The following is an 8,741-nucleotide window of genomic DNA, read 5'->3' as shown; positions in this document are numbered from 1 at the left end:
TGTTTTTTTGTTTTTTGGGGTTTTTTTTGTAGAGACAGGTTCTTGCCGTGTTGCCCAAGCTTGTCTTGAACTCCCAAAGAGCTGGGATTCTAGGCATGAGCCACTGAACCCAGCCTTGACTATTTTCCATGACAGTGATATTAATGTTCTTGTACAAAGCTTTTTGTGGACATTTTCTTAAAGGCTTTGTTTTGAAATAATTTCAAACTTACAGAAAAATTGCACGGATAGCATAAAGAATGCCTGTGTACCTGTTAGCCAGATTTAACAATGCTTTACATTTTGTCACATTTGCTTTATCATTCTCTATGAATATGTTTACATAATTATGCTCCTGAAACCTTTGGAGAACAGGTTGCATATAACATGCCCATTTATCTCTCAATACTTTCACTTAAATAGTCATGAGTGGGCTTTGGGGCATACTAGTGGGATGGTGGGAGATGAGCTGAACTCTGCCTCAAGGATGACGAATATCAATTGCAATACTATATAAACATTTTGTTCCTACATAGCTCTGTTCTCTCTTGTGATGATCAGTTTTATGTGTCACCTTGACTGGTCTCTGGTCCCCAGTTACTCAATCCAACACTAATCTAGGTGTTTGTGGATGTGATTGCTGTTCATAATCAGCTGACTTTAAATAAAGCAGATTATCTCACACAGGTGTGCAGAGCAGTACAGATTCTCAGGAATATATTGAAACTTTTCAAAGCCCTCAATGGTGTAAAGCAAAAAGCATCTGAGATGGTCTCCATCCGTTTAGAAGTTTATTTGGCCAAGTTTAAGGACGTGCCTGGAAGAAAAAAAACACAGAATCACAGAAACAATCTGTGGTCTGTGCCTTTTTCCAAAGCTGAATTTGGGCACGTCAGTATTTAAAGGAGAAAAGTGGACTGAGGGGAAAGAAGGAAGGCATGGTTGTTCACATGTTGCAAGAGAAAAGGAGCAGTAGGGGAAGTCAGTTGTACATTCCTCTCACTCTCAGTAAGTCAGCTCATCAGATAAGACAAGGTGAACAAAGAGCAGCTACCTGTGAAGGTATTTCACCTTTGATCTGCAGCTATCTGCTGAAGAACAAAAGAAAAGGCAGCTTCTTGCATGACTCAGCTTTCAGATTAATTTTTTCCTTTTGGCAGAGCGAATTGGGGTCTCAAGTTTTTACTTTCCTTTCACATTTCATATGTCATTCCCCAACTTTTCCTTTAAGATTTCTGGTCAGCTTTTCAGTTGGTCTCAACTGTTGTTACTGGCTCAGGCAACTGCAATATGAAACAATCATTCCTGATTGTTTTTGGTTTTTGTTGTTTGATTTTTGTGGGGCACAGAGTCTTGCCTTATTGCCCAGACTGGTCTCAAACTCCTGAGCTCAAGTAATCCTCCCACCTTGGCCTCCAAAAGGGCTGGGATGACTTGCATAAGTCACCACACCCAGCCCCCTGACTGGTTTTGACAAATGCCTCAGGAATTATGGAAACTGAGATGAGACAGGAATAGTACACGGTGGTCACAAGAGAAGAGAACATTCCAGGCAGTAGTTTCACATGACTGAGCAAAAGGAAACTGTCAAAATAGCCGCAGAAGTTAGGGACTGAGCCCAGGTGTGAACCAAGATGGCTAAGACTGACCGGACCCAACATGGCTCTGGATTGGACCTGGTTTCTCCGAGGATTTCATTATATGCTCATTAACATACTCAATCACATGCCCACCAGTACCATGACAGTTACAGGAATACCTATATTCGGTGTAAAACCGAGTGGCACCAGAGGTCCAAGACATCTCTACCTTTTCCCAGGAATCTTCAGGAATATTCCACCCCTTTGGTGAAAGAAACCAATGAAGATAGAAACCCCCAACCCCAGTATGAGACTCTCTTGAGTATGCACACTCCCCTTTTCTGAGTTTTCCCTTTGCAATGAATCTCCATGGTTTCCCTATTTTCTCACACATCCTTGAATTCCTTCTCACAATAATGTCAACATCCTGGACACTGAATGGAGTCAAGGTCCCACCTGCATTTGGGGGCCTCCCTCAGCCCACCAGCATCAGAGCATGGTAAAATGTTTACAAGTAAATGGAGGTTCCCAGAGAACTTCCAAATAAGTCAAATAATGACAATCATCTGAGGATGGTGTTTTGAGAGACAGCCAAGCCCCTTCTCCCCCTCTCCTCCCACTCCAGCGGCTGCAGAGCTACTAGTTTTTAAGGAGTCTGCAAAGCTGGGGAGGAGGGTATATGAGTACATTCTCACACTGCAATAAAGATACTACCCGAGACTGAGTAATTTATGAAGGAAGGAAGTTTAATTAACTCACAATTCAGCAACACTGGGGAGACCTCAAAAAACACAATCAGGGCAGAAGGGGAAGCAAAGAAGCAACACCTTCTTCACATGGTGGCAGGCAGGAGAGAGTGAGGAGTGAAGGGGGAAGAGCCCCTGTAAAGTAAATCATCAGATCTGTGAGAACTCACTCACTATCATGAGAACACCATGGGGGAACCTCCCCCTGATCCAGTCACCTCCCACCAGCTCTCTCCTTAGTCATGTGGGGATTATGGGGATTGCAATTCAAGATGAGACTTGGGTGGGGACACAGCCAAACCATTGAAATGGCTCCGTTGTCTGGGGCAAATACCTGGGGTTTGTTGTTTCACACCAAGAAAAGTAAGGACACACACACACACAAGGAGTGGGTTTAGGACCGCAAATTCTAATAGACAAATAAGAGGACAGGAAGAGAAAGCTTCCTCATGTTCAAAAAGCAGGTTGCCCAAGAGAGGGTTTCCGGGTTTGGGGCAGAATATAATTTATTTCATAGAGAGGAGACAGTCATCAATTTACATAGGGGCCAGGGGATTGGCTTGATCAGGTTGCCATTTAAATAGCCCGCTAAGCAACTGGCCCTCCCACCCTAATTGTTTATTATGGAAATGTGACTTGTACCTGGCCAGTGCCATGACACCTGCACATGTGGCAACAAAGAAAAGGAGCGGGAATCACCATATTGAATGCACCTGGCTTCCAGGTGCCCCTCCTGGCATCTATACTTGCAGCCTGAAAGGTCAGTAAGTAAAGAAATGTTAGTAAAGAAATGGTTTGGGGGCTGCTTTTCATTAAAGGAAAATCCCACTGAGAACTCTTTTACCCTCTCTAACTGACTAAAATAATTCTTAATAACTCCTGTATTCTTCCCCCGTCAGGAGATGTAAAGCTAACTGCTGTTAGGGGTGTCAGATGAAGATTCTTTCTGGCTACTTCCTGCTGAAAAGAAGTGTGGGGGGGGACAGCAGCTGGGACTCCTCCTGAGATTGATCTAAGGGTTTTCGGAAGAATGGTATGTCCACATGTGGCTCTGTCTGTAGCACCATCTGGAGTTTGATTGCTTCTAGGCAAAAAGAGATAAATTTTACAAGAAGGTTTAAAATATAGGGTTATAATATGGGTATTCAGATGACCACTATTAGTGGCGGTATTATAGACCTGAACTATGACAGTAGAGCTGGATACCCGTTAGTTAACCCAATGCATTGTAATACCAGTTGGCCTCCACTAGATGTTGCCGGAACCATTAATATAAAAGTAACATTTTTCTTTGATAAAAACATACATTTTCCCTATTTGATTTGCTGTTAGGAGATAATTTTGGGTTTAGGCTATTTTTTATAACTTGCAATATGATTGGGAGAAATACGTTATTGGGTGACTAATTCTAGTGTTAATCTTGGCAATTCCTTTTCTTTAATTATTAAATTTTTTCATGACTTTCACAGACAAGCATACAACATACTTAAAGTTTCTGTCTTGCCCTAAATGTCTTTCCTTAAACAACTAGTTATTTCCTTTCAGGACAAGAATTTAGCATACAAGATCCTTCCTTATATACAATCTCCTTTACAGCCTTCTTTCCGTAGCTTAGAGTGCACCATGTACCAATCTGCAAGAGAAAGTTCCATCAAGCTCAGTGATAGTCAAACTTTCATGCTTACTTGTCCCTGACTGCTATTCCTGCTATAAAGATAATAAGCAAAACAACCTTGACTAACTTTTTTCTGCAATTATTAATCCTGTTATAAAGATGATAATTAGGCAAAATGTTACAGCAAGTAGAATTTTACAACCAGAATTCCACCTTGTGGTGCCACAGTGCATAGTTCTATTGCGAATAGTAGAGTATAACAATTCCTGCAAGAGTGGTGTAGTAGATAATTTCCATTTAAAATTTTACTTTCCAGGATATACAATTTCCCTCTGGAGTTCTGTGGAGTTACTAATGCAATTCTATGGATATTTAAAATTTCCTTGAAAATATATATATTAATATATTATTTATATATATGTTAATGTATATAAATTTAATATACATTAAAAAGTTCTAATATCTGGCAGTGAATTGTGAGAGGAAAGGGTAGAAGTGAAAAAGTATCTGTTGAGGTGAAGGTGGGAGTGAGTAAGGTGCCTGCTCTCACCGAGTTACTCATCTTTTCTAATTTTAAGCCCAAGTTCTTCTGCTTCTTCACACTGATATTCAGGACATTCCTCTGGGCTGTCAGGGGTTGCTCCTTCAGCTCTTCAGGCTTTGACTTGAGTGTGATGTATTCAGAAATTGATACCTGTGACTTTTATTGCCGAGGGGGTGTTGAAAGAGGAACAGTGTAGGCCTCTTCCCAGCTTGACTTAGGGGAGGAGAGAAAGGGGAGAGTTTTCACTAACACCAAATCTCCTGGGTAAGTCAAGGCAGTCCTATTTCTTGGGGTTGGGCTTCTGCCAGTTGTGCCAATTACTGTTGGAAGCAAGCCAGAGAGGTCACGTGCTTAACCAGTTTAGAGGTTTTCTGCCTGAAGACAATCAGTGAGCACAGTGGTAAGTTTTATCCTTTCCTAAGTGAAAAGCTTGGTGAAGGATTTTAAGGACTTTCCATTGACTGGAGACTGGCAAATGGCGTTTGCCATCCTCTGACCATAGCCATCCTGAGGACTAGAAAGTACACTCTCAAGAAGTGGCCTACTTTATTTCTGCAGGGGAGTACTGAGGTTTAATTTCTCTTATGGAGCCTTCCTAGACCAGAAAGGCTTGAAGTGTGAAGCTTCCTTGCTGCTAACTTAGCTGCCTAATCAACTAACCTATTTTGTTAGGCTACTTCATCTGTTCCCTTTCGAGGTTCCCTATAATGCATACTGCTATTTCTCATGGAAGGAAAACTGAGGATAATAACCTGTTAATTTCCTGGGCATGTTTTATAGGAGATCTACTAGTAGTAAGAAAATGCCTTTCTTTTCAAACGGCAGCATGATTCTGGAGAACTAAAGCCTACCTGGAGTCAGTGTAAATTTCAGCTACCTTTCCTTGTTTAATACAAATGCATCTTGTAAGAGCTATTAGTTCAGCTAATTGAGTTCCTGTGTCTGGGGAGGGATGTTATTTAGAGTGACTACTGCTTATCCTGCATTATGTATTGCTTGCTGTATCGGCTGTTTGTTAGCTAAGAGCTCCCCCTAGAGGACAGTAATTCTGCCATGTTATGTGGGACATAAACAGTTAAGTTATTTCCCAGGGTTAATTTGGAGGCTTCTCTGACTAGTAGAGCTATCCTGGTAGTGAACTGGAGGCATGTGAAAACAATTAGGTCCTCCTAACTGCAACTAAGAGGTTGAGAAAAATATTGGATTAGAGTTCTTCCTCAGACGTCCCTTATGGTCATGCCATGGGAAGAGGGGAGAGGCGAGAGGCTGGCTCTCGTGTTTAGAGGAGGTCTACTTTCTTTCGCTCAATTTCCAGAATCACCTGGGGCTGCCGTGCTGTAATGGCAGTTTGAGCTGCTGGAGCAGGGGGCTTGAGCCCCGGGACCCAACAGTCCTGCTGGACCATCTCTGAGACTGGTTCTGAACCTGGTGACCTCCATCTCCAGGGGCAGTTTGATCTCCAGTGATCTGCACGACAGGCTGGACAGGGTCAAGGTGGCTGCTTCTTGCTGTTTGGACCCTCCTTTTTAAAGTGCCCTGGCTTGCCACACTGATAACAAGGAGCAGATGCACCTCGGGGATCCTGGACTTCGCAAGCCTGCAAAGCAGCTACTAGAGCCTCTGTCCTTCTCCTGAGCTTCCTCTCTTTCTCTTGGGCCTCCTGAATGTCCCTGTTATAAAAGACTGAAGTGGTCACCTTCAGGAGGCTCTCTAAGGTGCTGTCTAGTCCTGTAGCTTGCCTCTATAGTTTCCTTTTAATATTGGGGCTGCCTGTGTAATAAACTTGTTCTTTAGAATAAGCTGTCCCTTGACTGAATCAGGGCATAAGGAGGTGTGTTTTTTAGTGCTTCTTTCAGCTTTTCCACAAAGGCTACAGGATTCTCATCTGGCTTTAGGTCTCTCATAGACAGTTTAGATAATTGAGAGGTTTGGCCTCTTTGTAGGCCCTCTAAAACGCGTAGTAATAAGTGTTTCCTTTTCCATTAATCTGCAGTTATTGGAGTTCCCATCAGGGTTGTTAAGAGTAACTGCTTCCGTTTTTATTGGGAATGGTGTTTCTACTATTTCTTCACTTTCCCTATCTCCTTTTTCCCCTTTTGTTGCGTTATAGGAGATGCATTGCTTGTCTCTGAAATTCTCTGCTCCCTGCAGAGCTGCCTGCTTTTCAGCTGTAGTTAGGGTTTGGTTTAGGAGCAGCATAACATCCTTCCATGTGAGGTGAAACACCTGAGTTAAATTCTGAACAGCTTCTATATACCTATGGGGGTTATCAGAAAGTTGGCCTAAGTCTTCCTTTATTTGCCTAAGGTCCTACAATGAGAAGGAAACTTGAAGTGGCCCCAAATAAGGGGGATTCTTGGATGGTTCCGCTGGCAGTTGCTTTTCTAATTCTGGGGAATGATTCTCTATATGCCTGCCTGATATGACTGTTAAAAGAAAAAGCTGGGTTAATCTTATAAGGCTGAAAATGTTTAGTAAAAATGCCATGCCCTTGTGCAAAAGAAAGTGAGTCACTTTTCTCTTTAAAGTTCTGGGGTTAAAGGAGTTCTTTGAGACTGGTTCTTAACCCTGGTCACCTCTATTCCCCAGGGAGAGTTTGATCTCCAGTGGTCTGCACCACAGGCTGGACAGGGTCCAGTGTTTTGGAGTGCACTCCAGAGGGATGAAAGCTGAAGTTGGTCTATAACCCATCTAGAAAAGAAAGTGAGAATAAAAGCTTCCTTTTAGTCTCCCTCCTTTCACTGTGACCCAGGTTGGAGAGGAATACAGTGGGAATGTCCCCACAACTGTTTTCTCTCCTTGCTTCCTGGGTCCTAGCACCGTATCAAATGAGCCACCCATGGTTGTAGGTGTGGCTCTCCAAGCCATGGAACCAGATGAGCTAAGTAAAGAGATTTAGATTTAACCAGAATTACCCACATAGCCTTAGTTATCTGCTTGTGATTCCCTCTTGACTTCCTAAATGTGTATGATCAAAGTGCCTCCCCAAAAACTGGATCTCTAGAGAGACTATGTGACAGTCACTTTTGGGAAAGGCTCCTTTAATAGAGGGAATGTGGTAGATTGCCTGTTATGATGGCCCTGCTAAAACATTTACCCTTAGAAAATGGTTCTGGTTAACTTCCAGACTTAAATACCCTTACTAATTAAGTACTATTCTAATTGGACACAGAGCAGGTGCCTTAAAGGAATGTAGAAACCTGATGGTGATTTTCCTGCTGATGGGACAGTATTGGAACTAAATTTGGCTATGAAGGACATTTTACTCTTAATTGTTAAAGGCAGAGCTTTTCCACTCACAGAAGGGGCATAAAGTCTGATTTCTAGAGGTGCAAATGGGGAGGAGAATTGGGGAAACAGCAATGTTGCAGCAAAGGACCTATAATGTGCCTCATGAAGAGAATTTCTATTTGTATTGGGTGGCCTATTCACTTAGAAATACCATGTGCTCACCAGTACTACAGCATTTACCAATCTTTCCTAACAGAACTGTTTCCCTGAACTACAAAGCCTCCTGCACATTGCATACACAGAGAGGATAGGAGACATAGCAATCAGGGATAGAAAAGAAGAAACATCTTGTGACAAGATAGCTGGAGATCCATTACCAACTCCCAGATGTGCTGTCACAGGCTGAGTTCATAATATCAGGGTGTGCCCTGTTCAGAAATCCTCAGTTGCTCCAGGAATTCTCCAAGGCTCACACAATGGCAACATACTCCATCGTGAAAGGAAACTGGTTCAAAGCATATTAAAATGGAAGCTGAGAGCCTTGAGATTCAAAGACAGATTTGAGGTTCGCTCCATACTCACTGCTTTGATGTTTCTACCTTCCGTCCTGATTCTGATCCTGGATGAACTCTCAAATAAAAACAGCTCCATTGTAAATACCCAGGGTTCATTGTCATGTACCAAGAAAATTAAGGGCACAGACACACAGGAGGAGTGGGTTTAGGAGCAGAAAGTATAATAGAAAAAGAAGAGGACAGAGAGAGAAAGCTTCCTCGTATTAAGAAAACAGGTTGCCCAAGAGAGGGTTTCTGGGTTCAGGGCAGAACATGATTGATTTTGTAGAGAGGCTTTCGGAGGCAGTGATTGATTTACATAGGGCTTATGGGATTGGTTTGACCAGGTGTGTCATTTACATAGCCAGGGAAGAAACTGGCCCTCCCACCCTAATCCTTTATTATGCAAATATGACTTCTACCTGGCTGTCACCATGACACCTGTACAGGTGGTTTTACCTGGCCAGTGCCGTGATACCCACACATGTGGCA

The sequence above is a fragment of the Callithrix jacchus genome, chromosome 8 (genome assembly GCF_049354715.1).
Source record: "Callithrix jacchus isolate 240 chromosome 8, calJac240_pri, whole genome shotgun sequence".
Taxonomy (NCBI): Eukaryota; Metazoa; Chordata; class Mammalia; order Primates; family Cebidae; genus Callithrix; species Callithrix jacchus.
Note: the sequence above shows the minus strand (reverse complement) of the source record.